The sequence below is a fragment of the Tinamus guttatus genome, unplaced genomic scaffold, assembly GCF_059628265.1.
Source record: "Tinamus guttatus ecotype Peru unplaced genomic scaffold, ASM5962826v1 Tinamus_guttatus_pri_ptg000455l, whole genome shotgun sequence".
NCBI lineage: Eukaryota > Metazoa > Chordata > Aves > Tinamiformes > Tinamidae > Tinamus > Tinamus guttatus.
This window is the reverse complement of record NW_028288989.1, coordinates 320,130-344,735: the sequence shown is the minus strand read 5'-3', so window position 1 is coordinate 344,735 and position 24,606 is coordinate 320,130.

Below are 24,606 nucleotides of genomic sequence, written 5' to 3'. Positions count from 1 at the left end.
ATGCATGAGAAGAAAAGCTCTGCATTCGAAACCTTACATGTTCCATGCTTAAATTTTCAGGTGCCTGTGCATAGATCAGTTCTCTTAATTTTTTTTCCATTAATAATGACAACAATTAATGAAATCAGTCTCTTCTGTCACTGTCTCCCTTCTCCCTCCCCCATGCCTTGTGTCCTTCAGTTTCATCCCATTTGCTCTCCCTTTGGATTTTTTCCTTTACACTCCCCTTCACCTCCTTGCTCTCCTCCATGACTTACACTCTTTTTTCTCTGCATGGGTCTTGCCCCTCTTTTTGCCTCTATTTGTCTCTTTCTTATGACATTTTAAGACATGCCTCTCTCCTCCCCCTTTCTCCCTCCATCCAGATTGCAGTCATTTCCTCCCCATAGTGGCAGATCCCTTCCAGGTAGTATCTCAGGAAGGGAGTAGTATCTGCCCCCCTCCTAGGGGTAGTATCTCAGCTACAAGACTCTTTATTTTTATTTTTATTTTTATTTTTATTTTTATTTTTATTTTTATTTTTATTTTTATTTTTATTTTTATTTTTATTTTTATTTTTATTTTTATTTTTATTTTTTTAAGACTGTTGTCCATAATCAATCCTTCCATAGCCTGTGATTTAGTTAATATATCTAGATTTATATGCCTATCTGGCCCCCTTCTACACAGGGAATGAGACAATCTTATGCTATAGAAGAGAAAAACAGAAGAAAGAAAGTGTCCTTCCATCAAAGAATCTGGCTGCCTATGCAACCTACCAGATAATGCACTGCCTTCCCAGGGCCTAGATCTCCTCACAGCCCTGCTGTTGGTTACCTAGGGAAGCAGAGTGGCACTTGAGCATGCCCCAAAAGCCAAAAGACTGTGAAAAAGGAATTAAAGCTACTGGTAAGCTCCTTCAGTTTATTAGGCCAAGACAGGCATGATTTTCAGGGCTGAACACTGGGCTTGCCCAGCCACCTCATCAGCTTTGAGCTTGCCTCAAGTAGATTGGCATTTTTAGCTATTTTTGCGTTTGGAATCAAAGTCAAATTTATACTAAATCATTTTTATATCACTCTGATGATGAAAAGGCTACAAGTGCCTACAGCTTGAGTGGCTACAAGTTTCATTAACACCTCTGACCTATCTGATGTAGCGCATCAGCACAGGCTTGGGAAAGAATTTTCAGGAGTGGATGCCTTGCTAGGAGAAGACCTTTACCTATTGCAAGTTGCTGGACTCAAAAAAGAAGATTAACTGAGTGGAACTGTGTGACACTTTTCGCCTATGAGACTGAATGCTCATAGTGGTCGCTTAAAATCTTTAAAATCCATCTGTTTTACTTTTTTTTTTCCTGTAGATCTTTATCTTTTCTGAGTTGCAAATGCCTGTAAAAGACATTGCATTTTGCAGCAGTAGGAGTATTGGGGTATAGTAATTTGCTTTGCACGCTTTGACCTTTGAACAGAATTAATGTGGAAAATCATGAATAGAACTTTTTAATAGAAGGAAAAATTGTATGAAGGAATCTCTGGCTGAACGTAATAGCCTTGTTTGCATTTATACTCTCTGAAGTTTCTGGAGCAGATTTTGTATAGAAATTCCATGTTCATGCCTGAGTCACTGATAAAATCACCACTGTTTATGTACTCTGAATAACTTGGTTCTGTGGGGTACGAGACCTTCTCCTTTCCATTCTGCTGAGATCAGCCCCTACCCTCCACCCTGCTCCTTCTGTCCTGGGCAGTACTGATCTGGGAGATAGGAATACTCGATAACTGCATAATTATGGCTTGAAGGCTCTGTAAATGTTTTAAAAGCTGTAATAAAAATGTGTGACTGAGCAGTTACAACAGATCAGTTTGGAAAACCTTTCTCGTTACTATAAAGACATCATTCAAATCGATGTGCTGGGGGAAGTTTTGTCAACAGAAAGAAATTCCACAGAAACAAGGGGTCTCCATCAGGATTTCCTAAAATTTTGGTCCTGGAGAGAGAATCAGAAATGGTAGTATATTAGCTAGGTACAGCATGAGAAAATTCTCCGGTCCGTGTTTATAACAGGACAGTCTCAAACCAAGGGTCCCTCTATGGCTCTTACAAGGTTCTGCAGCTTTCAAGTGGCCAGGGAGGTGCAGGGGAGGTGAGGAAGGCATGTTTGGAAACCCTTAAACTAATGATAACCCTGATGTGGGTCAGTTATAAAAACACAGGGTCATCCTCCAGCAAAACCCCCACGCTAGAGTGAAAGAGCATTCTGTCTCTGAGAAGCAGAGAGGGTTTCACCGAGGTGATTTCTATATGAACTACACGTACAAACATGCAGAGCACGGCCTTGCAAGCAGCTGCATCAGCTCAGTTGAGGAAGCTGCAAGCTGTGGAGCAAGTGCCCAGATCCCAAAGTGGAGAGTGTGATGGGGACTTGTTAGGTGGCTTTTCCACATGGAAAGATGTGTAAGACTACCCTAAAAATGCCAGTGAGCTCTGTCGGTGTTTCTGACTCAATATTATTGAGCTGATGTTTGGTTTGTGAGCACAGTGCAATCAAGCTGAACTTTAAATGAACAATTGAAGCAAAAAATGTGGGGCAGATGGAGAGCGAAAGGGGAGAAGGTTGAAAATTAATGGTTTGTGCTAATATATTTTAACCTCCTAAACATTTAAGTGGTACAGGAAAAGCAGAATGTATACAGCAAATATTTTCCATCCATGTATACACCTAAACAGGAATTTAATGTCCTCTTTGTGTGCTTAACTGCATCCAGCAATCATTGACAATATACAGTGGGTGGAGGAGTTTGTTTTCTGGGTGTGAAAGAACAAATAAACACAGGTTCAACATTTAATATTTTTCTTTTTTGTCCTGCTTTCCTAATGTGTCCTTTCCAATTCTTTTTTTCCTCCTTCTTCTCTCTAATTGAATTTCTTGGCTTTTCTTAGTGATTTTATCCTTTCTCTGTATGTTTTTTCTTAAATGCACTTCCCAATTTCTTCCCCCTCTGATTTCTGTCATTCCCTAATACTAGAAATATATTTTAAAAATAATAATATTACTATAGAAAAGATTTAGTCAGATCCACATAACATATATTTCCAATTTTCTTATATATTCCTATATTTCTTGCACATCCTCCACTCTTCTTCCATTCTCTTAGCCCGTCAGTGCCTTGTTCCAGCCAGGTGTAGAGAGCAACCTCACTTGCTGCACGTGTACCAGCCATGGTGCAATACAGTATGTGTCTGAGAAAGCCCATACTGCCATCAAGGTTCCCTTGGGCAGAACTAGAGCAGGACTGTTGAAAGCATCCTTTAAATAAATAAATAAATAAATAAATAAATAAATAAATAAATAAATAAATAAATAAATAAATAAAGGTTTTCTGCTGTGACTGTGTTTTACTTGACCACCCAAGTCAAATGCTTCTGCGGTAGGTCTGGCCTTAAAGGATATTGCCATCAACTCTTGTGCAGGGGTTGCCTCTTCCCTTGGGGTGTTTCTACAGACGTGAGGGTCCCGCTGCAGTAGCTTCCAGGGGAATGACCCAAAGCTGCTGGTGCAGCTCTCTGCCCTTCCTGAGCCGAGAAGCAGGGAGGCATCGTGGACCAGGGCTCAGCTCTGCCCTTGGCCTTTTACTTCACTTGTACAAATGTACCTGGTTGCAAGGGCTCTGAGAGCTGCTTCCAAGGTGCAGGTCGGTGCTTGGGGCTGTTTCTCAGGACTGTTGTTGCCCTGTATCTGGTGTAAGCAGAGTGCAAGTGGAGTGCTTAAGATCTTCCCCCAAATTAGAGGTCCGATGAGGGACCTCTCCGTCTTCCAGCTGGAAATCTGCAGCTGATGCAACCTCACTCATTACAGAGTTTCACAGCACGTGGTTTCTACCCTTTTTTCATTTGCCCTTTACTTAAGCATAATCCTGCAAAAGTATATTTAACCAGGTCAAAAGATTTTAGTGCTGTTTTAGCAATAAGTGTTTCTCAGTGTTTGACAATTGCATGAGAAAACAGCCTTGGCCACAGCTCTCTACTGTAACCTCCCAGAGTCCCAAATGGCAATTAGGCTGTGAGCTGCCAATGATCTATTACCTGCAGCGAGGATCAAGACAAAGTGGATGCAGACACGTTATGTGTGAAGAATTTACAAACAGAAGGAAGAGAAAATGGATTTTAAAGATGAGATAATGCAGACTAGACATGGCATTCCTACTGAATGCAAGGCCGTGAAAAGGGAATGTATTATGCAACAAAGGCAGAAAAAATAAGGGAACATCCTTCTGTATTTGGGAGGTAGTGTTAGCACCTCACTGGCACCATGTGTGAGGATGGACTGACAGGCAACACTCTAGAGCCCTGCAAGAGGTTGAAGATAAATTAGTATATTCTAGAGTATATTAGCTTTTAAAAGTCCTTCCTTCATATTCTGTAAAAGCATTTCAGAAAAGCTCTCTGCTTAAAGTAATCACAAGCTCCATAAACAGAAATCCCTGACACATCAAAATCACCCTGTCTGTGATACTCCTCCTCCCACCACAGAGAGCACAGTAAATCCTAATTTAGTTCCAGAAGCCTGATGTCAAGAACCTCTTTTAGAGTCTGGAAGATCTACAGCGTCTTCATATAATGGGAAATGTAAAATTCAGTGGCACCAGGAGTTTGCACTCCCTACCCAATCATGGGGAAGGTGGGTGGAAAAAGGAGTTTCCTGCCTCTGGTTTCTAGCAAAGTCTCATAGTTATTTGTCTAGTTATGTGATGGAGTTGCTGGCCTTCAGCTGAAGGAGCAACAAAACTGCACACAATATACAGCTACAGAATTTGTACTTTGTCAATACCCTTTTCCTTTCCCTCCAGCCCCTCAGATAGACATCCAGAGGCTCCACTTTTTGTCATGCCTACCCTAAAGGTGCTCAGTAACATTACGTCGACTCAGCTGAGTCTGGCCATCAACCACAGCAGCACTGATCGAGGAGGAGGCTGCCAGAGCAGAATGATAACTGTTTGCAGCCCATCACCCTCTGCTGGAAAATGCACATGTTCTTTGAGTTCTGCCTGCCCGAGCCCTGCTGCTGGGGGTATTTACAAGCTTGATCTTGATTAATAGGAGGAGGAATGGAAGGAAGCCACATGAGACGCAGCATCTTGTGATCACTTGCAATCCCAAGCACTTATCTCGTGAAAATCATACAGCTTCCTCTTCACCTTTGCTCTGGATGGTAAAGCACAACCCATAAATGTCCTGCTGGAATACTCCCAAATTCTTAAGGCAATAGCAAGTTTGCCTCAAACAATACCGAGTTAATCTGTCCCAAATAAAACAGAAATGAAAATGGCAGAACTCTGCTGCATTTTGAAAGGGAGCTTTAGCTGCCAGCCATCTAATTATGTTTACACGCTTCTCTGCCCTAAATGCAAGTCATGGTACACTGGTGAAATAGGAAACTTTTGCATTCCAGAGGGTACAGACATTGCAGAAACAACCGTGGAAAGTTCGCACGGCAGGTCAGCGCGCCCCACGTCGCTCCAGGAGCCGCCGCGCGTCTGAGAACTGGGAAACTCGGTGTCCGTGTGCGATCCCGGCAGGAGCGCAGGCGTGCCAGGAAGTGTGCCAAAAAGCTTGAGGGCTGTGTGGGTGTGCAAGCGAGGGGGTGTTTAAAACCATTAGCTGCCTAACGTGAATGTACGCACTATTAACTGAGAACATTACAGTCAGATAATCCCTGCTTAAGCTGATTTTTGGTTGTTAGATATCCTTTATTAGAGTTACAGAACAATTCTCTGCTTGTCCCTTGACACAGCAGTGTTCTCTGCAGATACTAAAAAATGATAGAAATCAGTCTAAATTCCTAGTGTTATGAATATAAGTTCTTCACAGCAAGAAAAAATTCCTTTGCTTTCCAGACATGACCGCAAGCCCATTTAGCCTTCAGGAGACTATTATTCTGAGTAAATTTATCAAGCAGAGGGTATAAATTAGAGAGGAGCAAGAATCAGGAAGTTGGATCCTCACCAACACCCTGACCTCGGGCACATTTTAATTTCTTTCCAAATCCGTCAGCTGGGTCACTTTTCTATAGAATAGGCCAAACCCAAACCCTTGATCTGGACATTCTGAAATTTTGCAACAGGATTCAGTTTCAGATCTGAGCAACATAGTCTGAGCTCACATAATGCTGAAGCCAAGTCTGTCACTGCAAAATAATGACTTTAAGTGACTTCATTTTGGGGTGTTGGATCACATTTTTTTGGATGTGGGTCCTTGAAACATTTTGAACACACACTTATTTTAGAGAGCTATGCCTCACCTCATTTACCACTATTTAAAAGTCATGTCCTCCACAGAATTTTTAATAGAGCTCAGGACCTACGTGGAATTTATTGTTTAAAGATAAATCATGGATATAATAATAAAAGGACAGCTTATTTCTATACATGTATATATACCTACATATTTTAACTCATCTGGCACAGGTTTAAGTATTTGGAAATCTAATTCAAAGTGTACAACTCTATGCTTTGACTTTTCACACTGTAGTAGACATGTAGCCTGCATTATTCACTCAGAGATGGACCTGCTGAAGTCAACAGTATGCATTGAAGTTCATAACTTCAATACCTACTAAGTAAATTCTAGATGCACGTAGCTCTCCCCAAATTTTGGCACCACTGGTGAATATATCCTGAGCTTTTCGCTCTGTAATACAAAGGGTGGTCTGGAAAAGACAAGCCATCTATCGTTTCAAGTGAAACATTACTTTAAGCTCTCAGAGACGTGGCAAGCAGGGTAAGGCAAAGGCAATGCTGCTGTTTGCAAAGCTTATTGGCCTCGTGGCAGTAGAAGGATTAAATGTGACCAAGGGCAAATTTTGTCGTTATTTCCCTTTTCTGTATTACAAATCTGAGGGCAAAACAATTGCAGAAATCGCAACAGAATTCAAAGCAAAGCTAAGTCCATCTTAAAGTTAAAGTAGTCTTAAGATTTACTTAGCATTAATAATGTTGTCCACAAGTTAAAAAAGTGAATTGTTCAAGCTAAAAATGACAAGTGACTTATTGTCCATAAAACCATCTCTCATCACAGCAGAGTATACTTGCTTCTTGCCATCCTTAAAACAGCACTGCACCAGGGTTTTTGCTGTAGCACTCTTGCTATTTACTGGCCTTTCTCTGTTAATGGCTGTACTTCTTACATGAACACAAAACATACGTTTTTCATTTCCTTAGAATAGTGAGAAATCTTTTTACAGAAACTGCTGCCTAAGCAAATTACAAGCCTGTAATATTTCCATTAAGAGATATTTCTTTCCCAGTGTCGAGTGCTTTTGGTGGTGTATTATGAAGTACAAAAACATGTAGTGAAAATCGTTCCTGTGACCACAGAAGCATTTTAGATTTTTCTGGTGAGGCCCATATCCAGGTCATTTAAATATATATTTGATTTATGCTTCCTTTTCCCTTTCATAAATTATAGGGCTGTGGAAGAGATACAGATTTATTTCTAAAAAATTGTGTCTAAATGGGAACAGAACTTTTACAGGACTTAAATTACACTTTGCCCTGCTGGGGATAAATAGACACATCCGGATGGTTACTGCAGAAGTCTATAACTAGCTGAACATCTTTAAGTGGATCATTACTGGCCAAAACAGGTTAAAGCTGCCGCTGGTTTCTCAGGAGCTGTGAGTCAAAGCCAGGGGAAGGGAAGAGAGAGGCAAACCCTTATTCGCCAGCGTGATTTATGTCACTTTTGCTCTGCATGAGGAACTTTTTTTGGAAAAGAAAGAGCTTTGCTAGACTCAATGGTGAATGAGAAAAGTGTCAAAGTTTAAAGCTGTCTGTACTAAAGCATTTATTATTGACTCACGTGTATGTCCTGAGAGCCTGATTTACCTATATAGATTTTTAAGTTGTTGGCTTTTTTTATGCACAAACTCCAGATCTATGTCAAACCGAACAGGATGTTTACTACTGAAGTTTTCCATAGCAGCAGGTGGAAGCATTTCATGGATTTGCAGATGCTGCAGCCGTACGCCTATGTCCAAGTAATTTTGATAGCAACCTGGTCATGTGCTTGTGCAGTGATAAGGGCTGCTCTCTGGCACACAGGGCCTCCATCTGGATCTGCATGCATAAACACACACAAATACACACACACCGTTCTCTAATTTGCTGGCAATGAAGTCTATCTCCTTTTTCACTCACCTTGAAGGAATCAAGTGAGGATCCTTGGTGTTTTATGAAGCTAAGCAGATGTCATAGCACAGGCACCCCAGAGAGGGATAGTACACAGCATTTTATTTGCATTAGTTATCTCTGAAGAAAAAAAAAACTCCCAAATCCATCAACCCCTTTTTGGCCACCTCTAGTTGCAGAGAAATCTTAAAATAGAAACACAGTAAGAGTTTACTCAGGAAGAAATAAGATCTGGCTTTGCATTACGCGGTTGGAAACAAGGTTTTGATGAGTAAACAAAGGAACAAATCTCCATTTTTGCTGCTTCACAGTCCTGTCCCCTGCTAGCAACTCCCCTGGCCTGCCCTGCAGTGCAGCAGCTACTATGTGTGCTGGAATCCCCCGTGTATGCAGCTGGTTGGCTCCATAAGACCCAGCTCCCCTCTGTACTCCGCGTTGAAGCTTCCCCGCTGTACTGGCCCTTCATGCCCATGGAAAGCTCCATGGGTTAGCCAAGACTTTGGTATTGAAGTCCTGTAGGGACCTCGACTCCCTTCTTGCCTGGCCTTCCCAATTAGAAAGCCCACCGCATCACATTTTTCTCCAACTCCTCCTTCTCTGGGCCGCATAACACTGCTGTGACATGTGGTGTTCATCCTGCTGTGTACTCTCTGTGGAACACGTCTGTGGGGTTCAGTTTCTGGCATGTCACTGGTGATCTCACACAAGCAAACTCTGAGGCAGGTGAGCCCGCTGGGCGTGCTGCCTAAGCAGCCTCTGTCCCAGCTTGCCGGGAGATGCAGAACTTCCTTATGTCACTGCAGACCAGGTCACTAGGAAGGGCTCGGATTCAGGCTGGTAGAGTTCATTACCCCATTAGCACTGCATTTGAAAGAAGAAAATAAGGTCTAAGGCAAGAGCCATCTGACTAGGCTGAGGTGGAGGCATCTTTGCATAGAAGCTAAGGATGGGCTGGTGGGCAAAGGTCAGAGGAAGGTGTGTAACTTGCTAAGGGTGGAGCTGGGAAATTTAAGTTCTCAGACCTTAATTAGGTTTGATACTAGTTGTGAAGAGAAAGGGAAAAGTTGGATCAACGGAAGCTTGTTGGGCTGAGTTGGGACAAACAATCAAGGTTAGGGCTGATGCTAGCAGGGACGGGTAGGGCAGCTCTGCACTGATCATGCTGCAGGGCTGGGATTATTGCTCAGCTCAGGGCTGGTGTTAGGGAGGGCTGAGTTTTCAGGAGCTGATGAGTTGGGCTGTGGTTCAGTTTGGAGTTGTCTCTTCCCACATGGCCTGTGAACCCATTTGCTTAACCTCTTACTTGCCAAGCAGCTGGATGGAGAGTGAGATTTCCTATGTCTCTTGGTCCCTGGCTGCTGGTGATTGCGTTTTTATACAACTCTTAAGTCAAAGCAAAATAGAGGATTTGAAGGATAAGGGAGAATGTCAGGGGCAGCAGGGATGAAGAGGTGTGAGCAGTCTTGGGCATCCATAAAAGATGTGAGTTGGACACCAGCAGCTCAACACATTTGCCTGTATCTTCCCAACCTGGTACTTGAAAATGCTTGAATAATGCTGTGACAATAACGAACCTTTAATTTTGTAAGCTGCGTAAATGTAATGGTGGTGCACAAGTTAATCATCTATGCCTCAAAAGCAGAATCCATATCTTCATCTAAGATTTGTCTCTTCCAGAACTGTCTGAAATCCCATTCATTTAGCTTCTGCTCTTTCCGTGCCATGGACACTCCCTTGCCAAACACCTTGAAATGTTTTTCTCCCTTTGTTTCACTGCCCCATCCACTCCTGCCACTCCTCATACTTAATTTCCACTCAGACTTCTCACTCTTGTTCTATGATGTCTTACCTCTCTTTGCTCTGTTCTTTGTGCTCTCCACGATATCATGCAGATCTTGCCTCTTCACATTGTTACTTGTTCTATCTTTTCCCCACTTACATGTGGATCAACAGATCATTACAGGTCATTTCTGAACCAAACTTTGTAGGTGCTTCTCCCCAGAAGCATAACCAACAGCATAACCCCTGCAGAACCAGCTCCTAACCTCAGTCAGGCCTGTGTCGTCCTTCTGCCTCCCGTTGCTCATGCTAATGCAACAGTTCATGGTGTTACATGCTGGAACATATCAACTCCTCAAGGTTAAAAGTGCATCGAAGAAGGAGGAAATGGCATTTTTCATTGCAATTCACTTCGGAGCTCCTCAGTCAGCTACAGAGCAGCAGGAGGGGCAGTGCTGGGACACAAGCAAGTGCTGGAATTGCTAGGAAATCACAGCCTTAGCTTGGCTTCCTTCAGTCAAGAGTATTACTCTGGGCATCTGCCTGTGTGGTATACAGTGAGTAGACACAGTTTTGCATTACCTGCACTCAGGGCTGACTGGAAGTTGCCTAAGTGGATTTGTTTGGCCCAGAGTCCAAAATAAAAAAGATGTCATCTAAGGTCATCTAAGAATATTCCATGCCCATTATAAAATGCTGCAGGTTAGTCTAGAAACATTATACAAATGCATTGATTTCTCTAAAATTCACTTGTATTTTTTCATAAGGTTTCTCAGCTATGTCTATGCTTGATATGCTGAATATTCTCATTCAAATAGGCAGGTTTTCTGAAAATGCAGTATTTTTTATCCTTTTTCTACATTATATCTACTGTCCCCTGGTCTAATGGCTGTAAAATTAAATATAACTCTCAAAAATATAAATTCATGGGCATTATTGGTGAAAAAAAATCTGAAGACTGAAAGGTTGCATTGCTATGAAAACTGGAATTCTTTGGCATGCCAACAGAGTTGCCAGCTGGCTATAATAGATGAAAAATGAGCAGAGCATCTGCAAGATATTTACAGTACGGGTAGAAGGAGAAGGAGAGCAGCCTTCAGAGTTTATCAGTGGTATGCAGAGGTCAAAATGTTTATCAAACCAACTTGATGTGAAAAATCCTAATGAGAAAGAGGTTCTGAATAGTCTGAGGAAGTTCTCACATGATGAGTTGCATCCTCTTAAATGCGCTTCTGTTCCCTCGGGAACTGGACAGCCAGGAAGGGAATGGTCAGGCAGAGGGAAGGGGGGAGGAGGCTCCTAGAAGCCAATGGATGCTGGTGCTGGAGAACTTATGGCAGCGGTGAGGAACAGCTGACCTGCATGCAGCCAAGTCCTCACCTTGGGCAGGCCGTCCTGCCTTGCTGACCATCCACATATTACCTCTGCATGGAATAGTTTTCATTGCTGCTATCCAGAATACGGAAGAAATTTCTTCTGGACAGTAATGTACATATATAAATAAATAGAAAATGTGCAAGAAGGAGATGCTGGGTCCCAACTGCGAAGCATCGAGTCTAAGCTGAGCCTTGTTAACTCCTATCCTACTTCAAGTCCAAAGGTGCTAGTAGAGCTCTACTACCAGCCTGAGGATAGAGGCTGGGGTGGTGAAACTGAGCCAGTTTGGGAAGGGATTGTAGGACTGGTGAGGATGGGGGTGGGAGAGAGGCTGGAAGGCACAGGAAGGTGGACAAGATGGAGGGATAGAAAGGGAATGGAAAAGGTTTGACAAGGCTGGAGAGGGCCGATGGCAAGATGGTGGAAGCTGCTGCAAGAAGCCAGAAGGGAGGCTGGGGGAGGAAGGAAAAGTCCTTTTGGTTATGCTCATTTGCCTGATTTCTCACTTTCGCAAAATCTCAGACTCCTCTCCCCCATCTTTGATGGTGCCTGCTGTCCTTTGCCATCCTGCCCTCACTGCAGCTCCTGGTCTCACATGGCAGCCCTGCTGCTCCATGGTGCGTGCTGTCCTTCTCACTGCCTGTACTGTCCTCTGCAGCCCCTGCCTGCCCCTCCACAGCCTGCTTAGGTTTTCCTGGAAAACTACGTTGCTCATTCCTGGCTCATCTCCTCAGCCTGGGGCTACTCAAGTTAATGGGGAATTTCCAGGAATGGGGAAGTTTTCCAGCTTTTGCCGTCCCTGATAAAGTAGAAGGGGTTTTCCAACATGCAGATCTAACAGTGACTCAGAAGAAAGGCTAAAAGGAAGCATGGTTTAGTCTAACTCTCCTCTAAGAGGGAAAATGAGAGATTCAGGCCTCACAACTTTAGATCCCTAGTTTTAGACAAAATCATTTTCTTAATGTTTGGCATGAAAAAGAGTTTTGTCTTCCCATCTCCCTGATGTCATTTTACAGACATGAAAGTGGGTCAGTTTTGGGTCTCAGCTCTCCTCTCAGTGAAAAGAGGGTGTTCAGCTCCTGATGGCTTCTTCTTCTCCGGGATGGATAGAATTAGGGCTCTCTAGCAGTGGACAAGCTGTCAGGCAGTGAGAACATATGTCCGAAGTCGCCTACCACAGCCATTCCTGGGAGGTTACTCACTGACTTCCCAGAACATGGGATCAAGTCCCAGGGGGACAACTTTGCTCTCCAATTTGCGGGAGGTGTTGGGGTGACTCCTCTAAAGCACAACACAAGCACAGAACTAGTTCAGACGGGAACTTTTGGGGGTTTCCCCCCTATGTACTGCCTGAGGATGTTTCTTAGCCACTGGCAGTGGTTGCTCTGAGGAAGGCGAGTAAAAGCACCCACTAGACCTTAGCCATGAGCAAAGTCAGGGTGACTTTGAAGAAGTAGCGCAAATTCTTGTTCTTCCTAGTGTTGTGCCTATGCTGCTTGCAACAGCAGTGTAATTTAGAGCTGGTTTCTGGCTGCTCTCAATTAAGTTAATCCTGAGAGACGAAAACCACAGTAGGAATAGACTGTGTACAGTCTGGCTTCACTCCTCTCCCCGCTCTGTTTTCCTTGACAAATTGCCCTAGTCTGAGGCTGACCTGTGCTATGGGGAACTGAAGCTCCAGTACCGTAGATCAGACTCCCCTGACCTCTCTGCCTCCAGCTGTTTGAAAATGCCTGTATAAAAACCTGTAGCAAAGTGGTTTAGTTAAATCTGCACATACAAGGGGTCTGTAAGAATTAGTAGGCCACATAACTAATGCAAAATTTACTTTAGATTATTTACAGAATCTTGCTGGAAATTTTGATCCTGCAAAACTCAATCCAAATGAAAGTAGTGAGGCAGTCAAAGCTAGCAGCTGCTCTGTATGTGGAAATATTGGGTAAGCTAATGGCAGGGAGGAGCACAGAGGGATTCTTCCCTGCTTCTCAAGCGTCCCACGCTAAGCTTTCTTGGTGTTTACAAGTCCACATATTGCCCTCCTAATATATAAGATAAATACACCCTGAGATGTGTATTTTGAAAGAGGAATTATGGAGCGCTTTGGAGGGGCAGCTGTAACTGGGCTATGCAAGACATTACCAAGCCTTGAGGACTGGTATGCAGGAAGTTTGCAGACCCCTTTCTGCACTGCTGGAGGAGGAGGTTCAGATGGGGAATTTAGACGAGAAAACAATGACAAATGACCGGTCTGTGGGGATGGAATTAGGATGATGGGGAAAGGAGAGGAGAGAGAAGATAATAGGAAAGGAATACTGTTCTTGGAAGAGGTTTGTTAAAAGGAAGAAGATCATGTAACAGCTGTGGGAAGGAAGCCTTGTGATTCACCTAGTGCCATGATACCAAATGACTTGGTTTCCATTGCCCTCATCCACACAAACACCATGGCCATTAGAAACAGCCTCTCCTATGCACTGTGAGGCAGGCGGGAGCCCCGCTCACCTTCCTGCTTCCTCTGAGATAATAGGGTTCCTCTGCACATATTGTTGCTTCAAAGCACAAATCCCATCTGGAAGGGATCTGATAGCTTGTTGTCTGGCAGGAGTCATTTCCTTTAGGTAAAATGCCTTTTTTTTTTTTTTAACACTTGCAGCAAAAAACGTTTCCAAAGCAACATTGTGCACCAAAGTATTAGCACACAGGGTTTTTCTGTTGCTTCACCGCAGGGGTCTCGACAGGAGTCATATGGAGAGGTGGTTTGGTCGAGAACCTCATAGAAGCGAGCGTGGTGCTTTGTGAGCAGCTCCCCAAGGCTCCCACGGCCCCCACACATGGCAGCAAGGTCTGCGCCATGCCCTTGTCACTGCCATGTGAGAAAAACCCTGCTGAGCACTGAGGAAGGCGCATGTGGCGTCCAAGAGCTCTTACCTGGCTGCTTTCATCACTCCACTGTTTTTATGGGTTCTCTGTTCTTGTTTCATGAGGGTTTTTTTCTGTAAATTTTTTGCTCAGAGGGCCCCAGGCCTCAGGGAGGATGAATACAGAAAAACCTGCTGTGGACAAGGCTACTTCAGCTTGCTGTGGACTGTCCTGAAGCACCTCCCAGGCTGCCTTTATTAGTCTTTCATCTCACCACAAAGTGTGGCCTAAATCTATCTCAAAGGTCGATGTATCCCAGTCTGCTTTTCCATCCAGGCAAGCACAGAGAGATTTCTTTGTCCAAGGGAGAATATCAGTTTTAACTCCTTGTTGCAGAAATTGAGCAGAGTTCAACGACTTGCTTCCATACGTACCATTCTACCAAGTGGTCCAAGCCTCCTCAGTCAGAGATCTCAGGCATGGCAGGATGCTCTTCTTTTAACTCTTCCTTTCTTCAGAGGTGGTGAAGACCTTCCTCATCACAGGATACAACATCTTAAATCATTGCATCTGCTCCAGAAGTAATTGCGCCCTGGGAAATAGTAGAGATTTTAACCATATGGATCTTCCCAGTCTCTGTGTCTCTGTGCTGAAGGATCCTTACTTTGGTTTGTGCTCCAGGCATTCAAAAGCAGCAGCTCACCATCATTTCTTAGGTAATAAAGGAAGTCTGTAGCCACACCATGTCCTTTGCAGCATTAATCACAGGCCTTTTGCTTACACTGGAACATTTCAGCTTCCGTTACAGGCTCCACAGATTTACTGCTACTGTCTGTTGGCTTTATGCCTCTGCACCTTGGCATAGCAATCTCATTTAATGTTATATGGAAAATGCAACCAAAGCAAATACAAACGCTGCAGGAAATGTGCCTGGCAATGAAGGTACCATTCTGCTCTCTGACTCAGTCGGGAAGCCGTGCTCTTCTCCTACATCCTATCACCCCTTTCTTTACAGGGCCACGACACTTTGCTCACACAACTTTCCTGTTTCATATCTCCAGCAAAACTGATTCAGGTGTTTCACTCTGAGCTAAGCAGTTATCCATTGTTTATAATGCTGTAAAACACTGTGAAGCCTTAAAAAGATATGCAACTACTGTGGCACATCCTACTCCTCTATCAGGAGGCCAGAGCCTTCCTGAACTGTACACTGTTTCTTTACAGTTGCAGTGGGAAGAAAGTCAGGAAAGGGGGAGAGGAGAGGAGAAGGGGAAATGGAAAAAATGGCCCTTGGGTGCAGATTCTGCTGTGAAGCTCTACAGATGAAAGTTCACTTTTAGGCATCTTACCATTTTCCAACATTTCAGTTCGGTTCCCTGTTCAGAAGGTGTTTTAAGCTGCATTTCTCTTTAACCTAGAGAGCAAGCAGGTGCAGCAGGTCTGCCAGCATGACCAAAGGGCTCTAACTCTGCAGACTGGAACTATGGATTTGTGCTGCTTCTGCCTGCTACCTTACCTGGAGCGTGCCCTGCTGTGGCCGAGATCCTTTGCTAAACCTGCTTTGGCCACAGCCCTTCTCCCTCATCTTCTTGATCAGCGTGTTTGTTGAAAGAAATGTTTCCACAAAATTATTAGAAGATAAAGAAACTTCTCTTAACAAAATTGGGCCAGGAAACCTAAAGACTTATGTGATTACAATGTGGAATACCACTCATTTAATTTTAGCCTTCTAAAAGCCGTGGCCTGTAACCTCTGCTATTTGTCTGGTGTCTCTCTGTAGTCGGTGGAAAGAGATAAGGCTGTCTGGGGATGACTCATTCCATCTATTTTAGGGTGGGGTGAATCACCCCTTTGCAGCTGCCTGTTTCTATCTGTTGGTTCTGCAGGGAATCAAAACAACTTCCTTAGATCAGAGATACCTGATCTGAAGTAGCTGGAAATAGGACTGGAACCACCCCCCTTCTTGATAATTCAGAGAAACAGTCAATGAAGAACCCTTTCTCCTGCCTGTGCTCCAAAAAGTTGTCTTATAACTAGGTAACTGTTAACTGCAAAACTGTTGCTGGTCACACAAGACTCGGAAACAGTCATTATGCAGAGAGATGGAGCTGACCTGAACAGCCTGAGGTGGGGAAACTGCTCCTTGGGTGTAGTCACGTCCACGGAAAGCAGTGCACAATAATGAAAACAAGCGAGGCATCTTCATCTTATTTCCTCGTGGTGCTATGAAGGACACAGCAGTGCATTTTACCTGTTGCATTTTCCTGGATACATTTTCCTTGGATACCAGAGGATTTTTTTTCTCTGTTCAGTAAGATCACCGTGCAGGCAGCAGTAGCAGCTACATCAGCCTGCAGGAGCTTATGGACAGACACGACGAGCAAGCAGTGCCAGGGACAGGCAGAAGCACTGCCTAAAGCTCATGTCCTCAGGGTCTCAGCCCTGAGTTACTGGCTGATTGCAATAGGAACAGGAAGAACAGAATCTATGATATAGTATATAGAGTAAGTATACGTGCAATTAAGCATCACAGTGCCTTTCCTATGATTTTGACCTAAAGCTGCCTCCGTTCTCCCATTTCCTTTTAAACATGACAACTCACTTTGACCTCATCTACACTCACTGCACACCAGTATATAGACTTAAATTGCAGTCTGGGTGTGATGGGAATCAAGCCCAACTCCTCATACCGTTGCTGGCATCTGCTGAGCTGGACTGTGGGGTGAAGCACCTAGTATGGCCCCAGAGGCCCAGCTTTCACTGAAGCTGGTTGACTGCATAGTCAGGGATAAGGGCACTGAATGTACCTTAGGGGACCAGGGGATGACCCAGGTGGACACATGGCCGGGGTTGGCTCTGTGGGAATTTCATGTGAAAGCAAAATGGGGTGAGGTGCAACAAAAGGAAAAAAAAAATAGAGAAAAATAATGTGGAGGCAGGGAGAGGCAAGTGTTTGTTTTTTTTTTAACGGGCATATAACATCACTCTGTGATACTTATCTTCATGTCTGTGTAGATTCTTGCTTGTTGCTCTTACTGTTGTATGTGACTTTCCTCATCCAGTAAAATTGCTTAAGGAGAGTGTAAATTATAATTAAAAAGTACCATGCTAGCTTGTCCTATGGGTTGGTTTTATTGCTCAGAAGTGCCTGGTCCCAGGCCAAGGTCTTTTCCGCAGGATGCCAATGTGCTACGTGGCTAACAGCTTCTGTTTCAGAGTTTTCCATACAGGCTTTTAAATCCCAGGCAGTTGCCAAGCCGCCTGCCAGGCCAGTTAAGAGATTGCTCAGGAAAGCAGCCTGGAGTTGGCTTAAATAATATTTTCCTACAGTTGCATAAGGAGGAGGGAGTAGAACATCAGTTAGAAGGAAAACTTAAGCCCTGTCTGTAAAAGGCAAAGTGAATTACCCTCCCTCACCTGCTATATCCGACCGTCCATCCTTTCACTGCCAGTTCCGTTTCTGACTGTCCCTTAGTCTTCAGCTTTTATGCTAGCACTGTTGTGGAAACTTCTTGTTAGAACTCATAAATTGGCCTGTTTAATATTTCTTTATCAATCCACATCTTCTTTGGCGTTCTTTCCAGTGTGTCTAAACTAGCAACATCTTCTGCCCTATTTCTGCACTATTTTGAGTCCCTCCTCAAATCCCTTCCCCAGGTTGCAACTGTGTAGTCCTAAGCAGAACCACTAGCTGTGGTTCGCATATTGGCAAAACCCTGTAAATGCAAAGTCTCTCTGGCCATTTGTTCTAGTGTTGTCTTTAAAAGAGGGATTACGTGAACCCTGAGATACCTGGGCATGTTCCAACTGGAAAATCGTGCTAAAAAGAACTTCCTTTAGTAGTTACTGCAGGAAATGTTATTCTTTCCTCTCTGTCCTACCAAAAAGGGGTGTGATCTTGTTGCTGTCATCCCATCCCGGACTGAATTTCAATATGAGGAGGCATACATGATAGAAATGGTTTCATTTCTATCTTTGAGAGATTTATATGAAAGTGTCTTCAAATAATTAATAGGACTAATTAATCAGTCTAGGGAAAAGTAGTTATTAGATTTTGGCACATGAATCTTAGGTATCAGTCTCCAAAAATTGCTCCCATGAGTCACCTTGGAGAATCCTGGTGCCTTGGTATGATGAAATAGTGTATCTGAAATAAATAGAGTTGTCATGGAAACAAAATCAGTCCTGCAAAGGATATTGAAGGGGCAGCTAGTCCCTTACCCTGTTACAAGAAAGGATCAGATATATTCTAACTGTTTCTGACAGAAGTTTCTCTAACCTGTTCTTAGGAACCTCTACAGCTTTCCAAGGCAACCTGCCCCATTGCTTCTTTTCTGCTTGTTTGTTTTTGATAGTTAATCATGCCTAGATATCTGGTCACTCTTATTGGTGCCCTTATTTCACTTGGTCTATATTTTTTCTAAAGAACACTTTCACAAAACATACTTGGAAAAATATGAAAAAATATGTATGCTCAAATGCTTCTTTGAGCTAAATTATTACTTTCTTTGCCTTATTTATTACCTTTTTGTCTTATTCATTAGATTTTTTTTGCATCAGTCTGGCATTGCTGGCGCATGGCAGATTTGTAACCCTAACTCCTGAATAACATACTCATGCTCCGAAAGAGAGTGAATGAGCATGGATATATCTCATAGTCTTATGCTGTGTGCATTACAAGAGAGGACTTCCTTTTCCACCGCACAACTTTGAGGGCCCTATGTAGCAGACAAATGTGGATAGTGGGAATTATGGGGAGGGACAAATACCTCAGCTCACTGGTGAACTCTGAGTTTGGTCCTTGAAGCCCTGTATGTGTATGGAAGGACGGGTCCTCAGCACTTTTTGCTCTGCCCAGTCAGAAGGTTTTTTTTTCTTGTCTCTGAGAAGCCAGGGGTATGTCCAGGCTCAGGGGAGCCTTTAATGGGGCTATCAGTCTGGTTTACATCCAAGGCTGTCAGTAAGGTTGTGTTACCAAACAACTCAGAGCCCTCAGACTGCTCTGCTCTCCACTGGGAGTGATTGTGCCTGGGAATGGCTGTTTAAATCACTTCATTTTTTAAATTATTCTTTTATAAACAAATAATTTGATAAAACTGATCAAAATGCTTTATTTGAACTGCTTTACCATTGAAAAATGTGGGGTTTCACTGCACAAAATTTTGAAAAATATATGATTTATTGATTTTTCTTTAGTCTGTGTTCTGCAGTGATTTAGTTTGGACATTCATTGTGTTGTCTTGAAGGAACAGGGTTGCATTTCCTTATAACTCTCTTTATAGCTTCTCTTCATGCACGCTTCTCAGCTGAACTCCCATGTTCCTGTACTTCCATGATACATTTCCTGTAATATACCTGTCTCCCTTTACTATGATGAATGATGGTGGTACACTGTGAAAGGGAGGTGCAATTTGACAGACTATTAGGTAGGAAACACCTGAATTCCAACTCTCATGTCAGGCAGTTCTCCCAGATAGGTCTCAGTGCCTCAAACACAGTGTGTCCTTACAGCACGTCCTTATCCCCTCTCCCACCTCAGTAGCTTCCTTCTCCCATAGCTGCCTTTTGGGCTCTCTTTCATGTTCACCAATGTGCTTGCAGCATCAGCATTGTTTTTTTCCTCTATCAGCAACATTCAGGCAGATAGTGAAACCACTGTAATTAATTGGCAATACTCTCAGGTAGGAAATAAATGTCTTCGGCCTGCTTCCTCTGCAGCTTTCTGTTCCTCAGCTCATTACCTTGCGAGCAGGCTGCTCAGTGAGCCCAAATGTTCCCTCAGCAATTACCAGGGCAGAAAGAAGAGAGAGCAGGGAGGGCAAGAGGCAAACTCTCTGCCAGCCTTCGTTAGCAATGTGTGAAGAGCTAAGGCTCCTTGGCCTTTGCACAGCAATGAGGAGTGGGTAACTGGTGGCTGAGGACTGAGATTTCGTGATACATCTGTCTGTGAGAACAGCAAGGCCCAGAGCCAGGGCTCGCACAGACTTGCCGTGCTGTTTAATCATGAGCTCACTGCTCACTCCTCACCCTTTCCCAGGCAACACCAGGTTCAGTGGGTAGTGCAAACCAGGGACTGTTTTCCTTAACCTAGGGATGGGGGCACTCTATTTTTTGAGGGAGAATAACTGTGTATATGAACTTTTGTGTGCTAGCAGCTTTCAGGACCTATATTGCCTACTTGAGCAAAGTGAGGAATCAAAGTGGCATTCAGAAGAGTCAGCAGCCCATCCCTGAGCTGCTGGGGGCCACAGAGCCTCTGAGAGCCACCACCATGTCCTCTTCCCATGCATCTCACCACATGTGCTCCATAGAAGGACTAGCTTGTCTGTGACCAGGCACTGTGTCCCTGAGATGCCTGGGTGTGTGTTCATCACATCAGTCATGGGACCAGGTTTGACACCAACATCCAGGCAGGCTGTTGGAAGATGAGGGACTCGTGCCTGTGGGTCATGTGGCTGCACAAGTAGGGGACTGAGGAAAGGCCATAGCAGAATGGGAGCTGCCAATGTGGTTCATACAGTGTCTGAGGAGAGATGGTGGAAGACTCCATTGGATGAGTTTTTCTAGGATCTACCTCTGGAGTGTCCAAAGATGGACACTCTGACTGCTTCTATCAGCATCTGTTGCCCTGCACTTCCCTTGGGGCTCCTTCCCTGTTCAACAACAGTGTCTGTTGCCTGTTTGCAGATACTTGTGCTGGTCTCATGGAAACAGCTCAGTTTCTCCAGAGGGTGGGAAGGAGAACTGGTTCTCCCACACCAACAGGTTCCCATGATATCCCTTCCAAATTTTGCTAAGCAAAATTATAGCAGCAAAAATGTTTACCTCATTTGTAAAGAAAAAATAATTAGAAAGGCAAACCTGATCTGTTTTCCTTTCCCTGAGAAAGACTGAATTTTGTGTAGTAGTTACAAATACCAAAATTGTATCTGCAATTGTTACAACCCTGTGGCTGCAAATGTCAAAATGTAAGGGTGACAATATAGTGTGTACTACATTAGAGGCCAGATTTTTAAAACTAAGAATATGATTCAGCTATTTGAATATCTGTATCTCTCCAAGTGATATAAAGAAAAAATAATAATCACCTTGGTTCCTAGGGTGCTAGAGCCAAGATTTCTGAAACTGGCTGCCTAAAGCGGTGGCCCCAAGTCCACTATTTAGCCATCTGAACAAGTCATCTAATTTTCAGACATTCAGAGTGCTTTACAACTCTCGTGTGGCTTTGCGAACAGAAAATCTTGGCCTCAGAGTCTGGCTGTTAAATTAAGCAGCGCCAAGTCTGGCCATGATCATTAGAGCTGAGAAAACCCCCAGTTGAGTTTTGCCGCCTTCCAGGCTGAGCTGGCCCCTGTCCTGAGCAGACGTGTTCCAGGATGCATTTTCATGCAGATTTGCACGAATTAAAACAGCCCTTTGAAAATGTGACTGTGTATGAAGATGCTGAGCGATAGGACTCATGGACACCCCATACGGAGGCAAAGGAGCTCTGAAATCAGTGTGGGCAGCAGCAGCAGAAGTCGTGAAACGAGTTGCAGTGGGAAGAGCTGCTAGGACACGCCAGTCTGTGGCACTTGAAGTGTTCCAAGAAATGGAGTTAAGCTGGCTAGAGTTTCAAAAGACATAGTCCTGTTTCAACATACATTTCAACTTTATATATTAAACTTCAATATTTTAAATAATCAAATAATTTTAACTTGTGTGCTATATAATACACTGCAAAATAAAACGCCTCCATTTCACCAAAATGAAATCTTCACAGGTTTGAGACAAGGTTCCTGTTCTAACAAATACAGAAGCTGTTCCACCTTCAAATTAATCATATTCAGATCTCATCAAAACTTTCATAGAACAGAAGTTTCTCCCTTCAGCCGTCTCGCTGCTGCTGTTGTGTCTGCCCATACCAAAAGGATCAGAAAGGGGCAGTAAGACAGTGTCACATTTATGGAACATGTGATAGAGGGTTGAAAAAGCTAGTATGTGGGATCATGATGTCATTGTATGAATTATAGAAAATGACAAGAGTTAACAGTAACATTGATGTCCTTGTTTTGGGGAGTATTTGCCTTGCAAACTGGTGGTATAAATATTTAAGTACAAGTCATGGTCATTCAAGCCTTTACACTGCAAAACAAGTTTTATGTTAACCAGGAATAAAGACTCTGAAACTTAGGTTTTTGCTTATGCAGATTGGTCCTACTTGTGTATATAAACTTGAATATCTGAGTCACTAAATAACACACGTGGAACAGCACTGGCTTTTACAATGATTCTATTCCTTTTGTGCTTTGTTTTTTGAAGAAACTATATGACATCAAGATTAGTTCAAAATAATCCAGAATTCCCTACCTCCCAGGTCTGGCTCATTTTGGACACGGCCAGTGAGTTCACATGATTTGGCTCATGTTGCCTTTCTTGCTCAGTCTTAGTTCTTCATGACAATGTGTTTTTGTTGGTTCAGTGTGTGCATGAAAAGACAGTCGATCTTTCCTTGCACATCACAGCACCCATGAGTGCAGTACAGCCAGCACAATTCAGCTTCCTGGCCATGGAGCATCTGCCTTTGGAAATGAAACTTGGAATGTCCATTGAGTTCCAGATAAGCAGCAAGTGAGGCAGCTCACAAATTATGAATTTCAGCCTGGTACATGAAAGGGAAGCCAAAGTGGTTTATTTATATACCGGTTATGGTTTGTGTCAGGAGTTCAGGAGTGTTTGAGCAGCCTTGTAGCTCTGCCCGCAGCTGGAGAGGGAACTTCCAGAGAGCAGGGCTGATGGTAGGGCAGGAGATCCCAGAGTCACTTGTGATAAACCCCAGTGTCTGAGTCAGAGCCCTCACCCCGCTGAAGTCACTGTAGATAAACGTGTGTCTTTGGTAATCAGACACATAACAAAATGAGGGTGTGAGTTCCCCGGGCTGCAGCTTCACTTCCTTGGCCGGGTGCAGTGAACTACATGGGGGAACCACAAGCACTGGTGTTTTGAAGCAGCGTAAAAAGCTTTGCCTCTGGACCTGTGTGGCATTTGGTATGTGCTACTGCCCATTCCTTGCAGAGAGTTTTTTATTAGATAAAAAATACTATTTTAATCAAAACATAGTCATGACAATGTTTGATATTAAAATACTGTAAGTGTAGCACTCCCTTGTGAGTGGATTCTTTGGAAGTTCAAGGGAAAATCTTACTTCTGACTACAGCTACCTAGTGGAAGGATAAGACTGAGCCAATCAACTCTTATCAAATGTAGATAGTGGCAAGACAAGAGGCATGTACACAAGCTGGAACATGATAAGATTGATTAGATTTAAGGAAAAATGCTTTTATCATGGGAGTCCTAGGGATGAAGGTATCTCCTTACCTGGAGTTCTTTAAAACATGGCTGGAAAAGTACTTGATCTACCCCAATCTGCTCTGAGCAAGACATTGAACTGGGACATGGATCCCTGCCAGACTGAATTTTACTGTGATTCTTTGACTGCAGAGTAGTGTCATGACAGTGACAATACAGAAAAGAAAAAAGCAGTGTAGTTCTAATTGCAGAAGCATATTCTATATGGCAATATAATTTAATATTTATGGGAAAACTGTTCTTAGGAAACTCACAGGAAATATTAGCGGCTTCAAGTACCAGCGTCATCATCATATGGTAAACAGAAAATGCTTTACTCACATTTCTAGACGAGCACATTTAACCAGACGAGCTTTGCAGGCATCTAGGCTATCCCAGACCTGTGATTGCCATCTAGTGGGCTCTGGTTTTCATGCAAACTTCAGAGAAACCGGACGTCTTGGAGCAGGTGGCTGGAGGTGTCCGTGCTCTGTGTACTTTTCTGTCTTTGCTGGAGAATGCAGTGAGTTCTGCTGCCCTGGCTCCTCTCGCGGTTCTGGGTGTCCCGCCTTGCCCTGGGGCCACACGTGTCTGCAGAGCGGTGCTGTTGGTGCTGCTGGCCCGCTCTGCAGCCCCATGGCCTGAGACCAGCTGAGCGCGACACGCGGGTGAGGAGCTGTGGTGCTGGGCACGGCACAGAGCAAGGTACGGGCCTGCCGGGGGGACCCCATGCTCACTCGCTGTGCTCTGGCACCCTCTCATCTCAGGACACAAGGCAGCTTATTTATCCCTGACTGCATGACACTATCCCGAGAGAGCAGATTTGAGAGGTCTCTTATTCAAGGAATATAATCCTGGGCATTTTCTGAGCTGGGCATAAAGCACGGCCAGTGCCTATAGCAGGAAAGCAAGATACAGCCTCCTGGGGCACAAGACTATAGTTAAAACTCCCACTTTCCTGGAGACTGCAGTTCCTGCAAGGATGGTCCCCCCAGGGAATGTACAGACCTCTTCTCTGGCAGGAACGGGACGGTGTGAGCTCTGACATGGCCTGAGAGGCTGTGTCTCTTCCACCGTGGTGTTGTACACTTGTACTGCA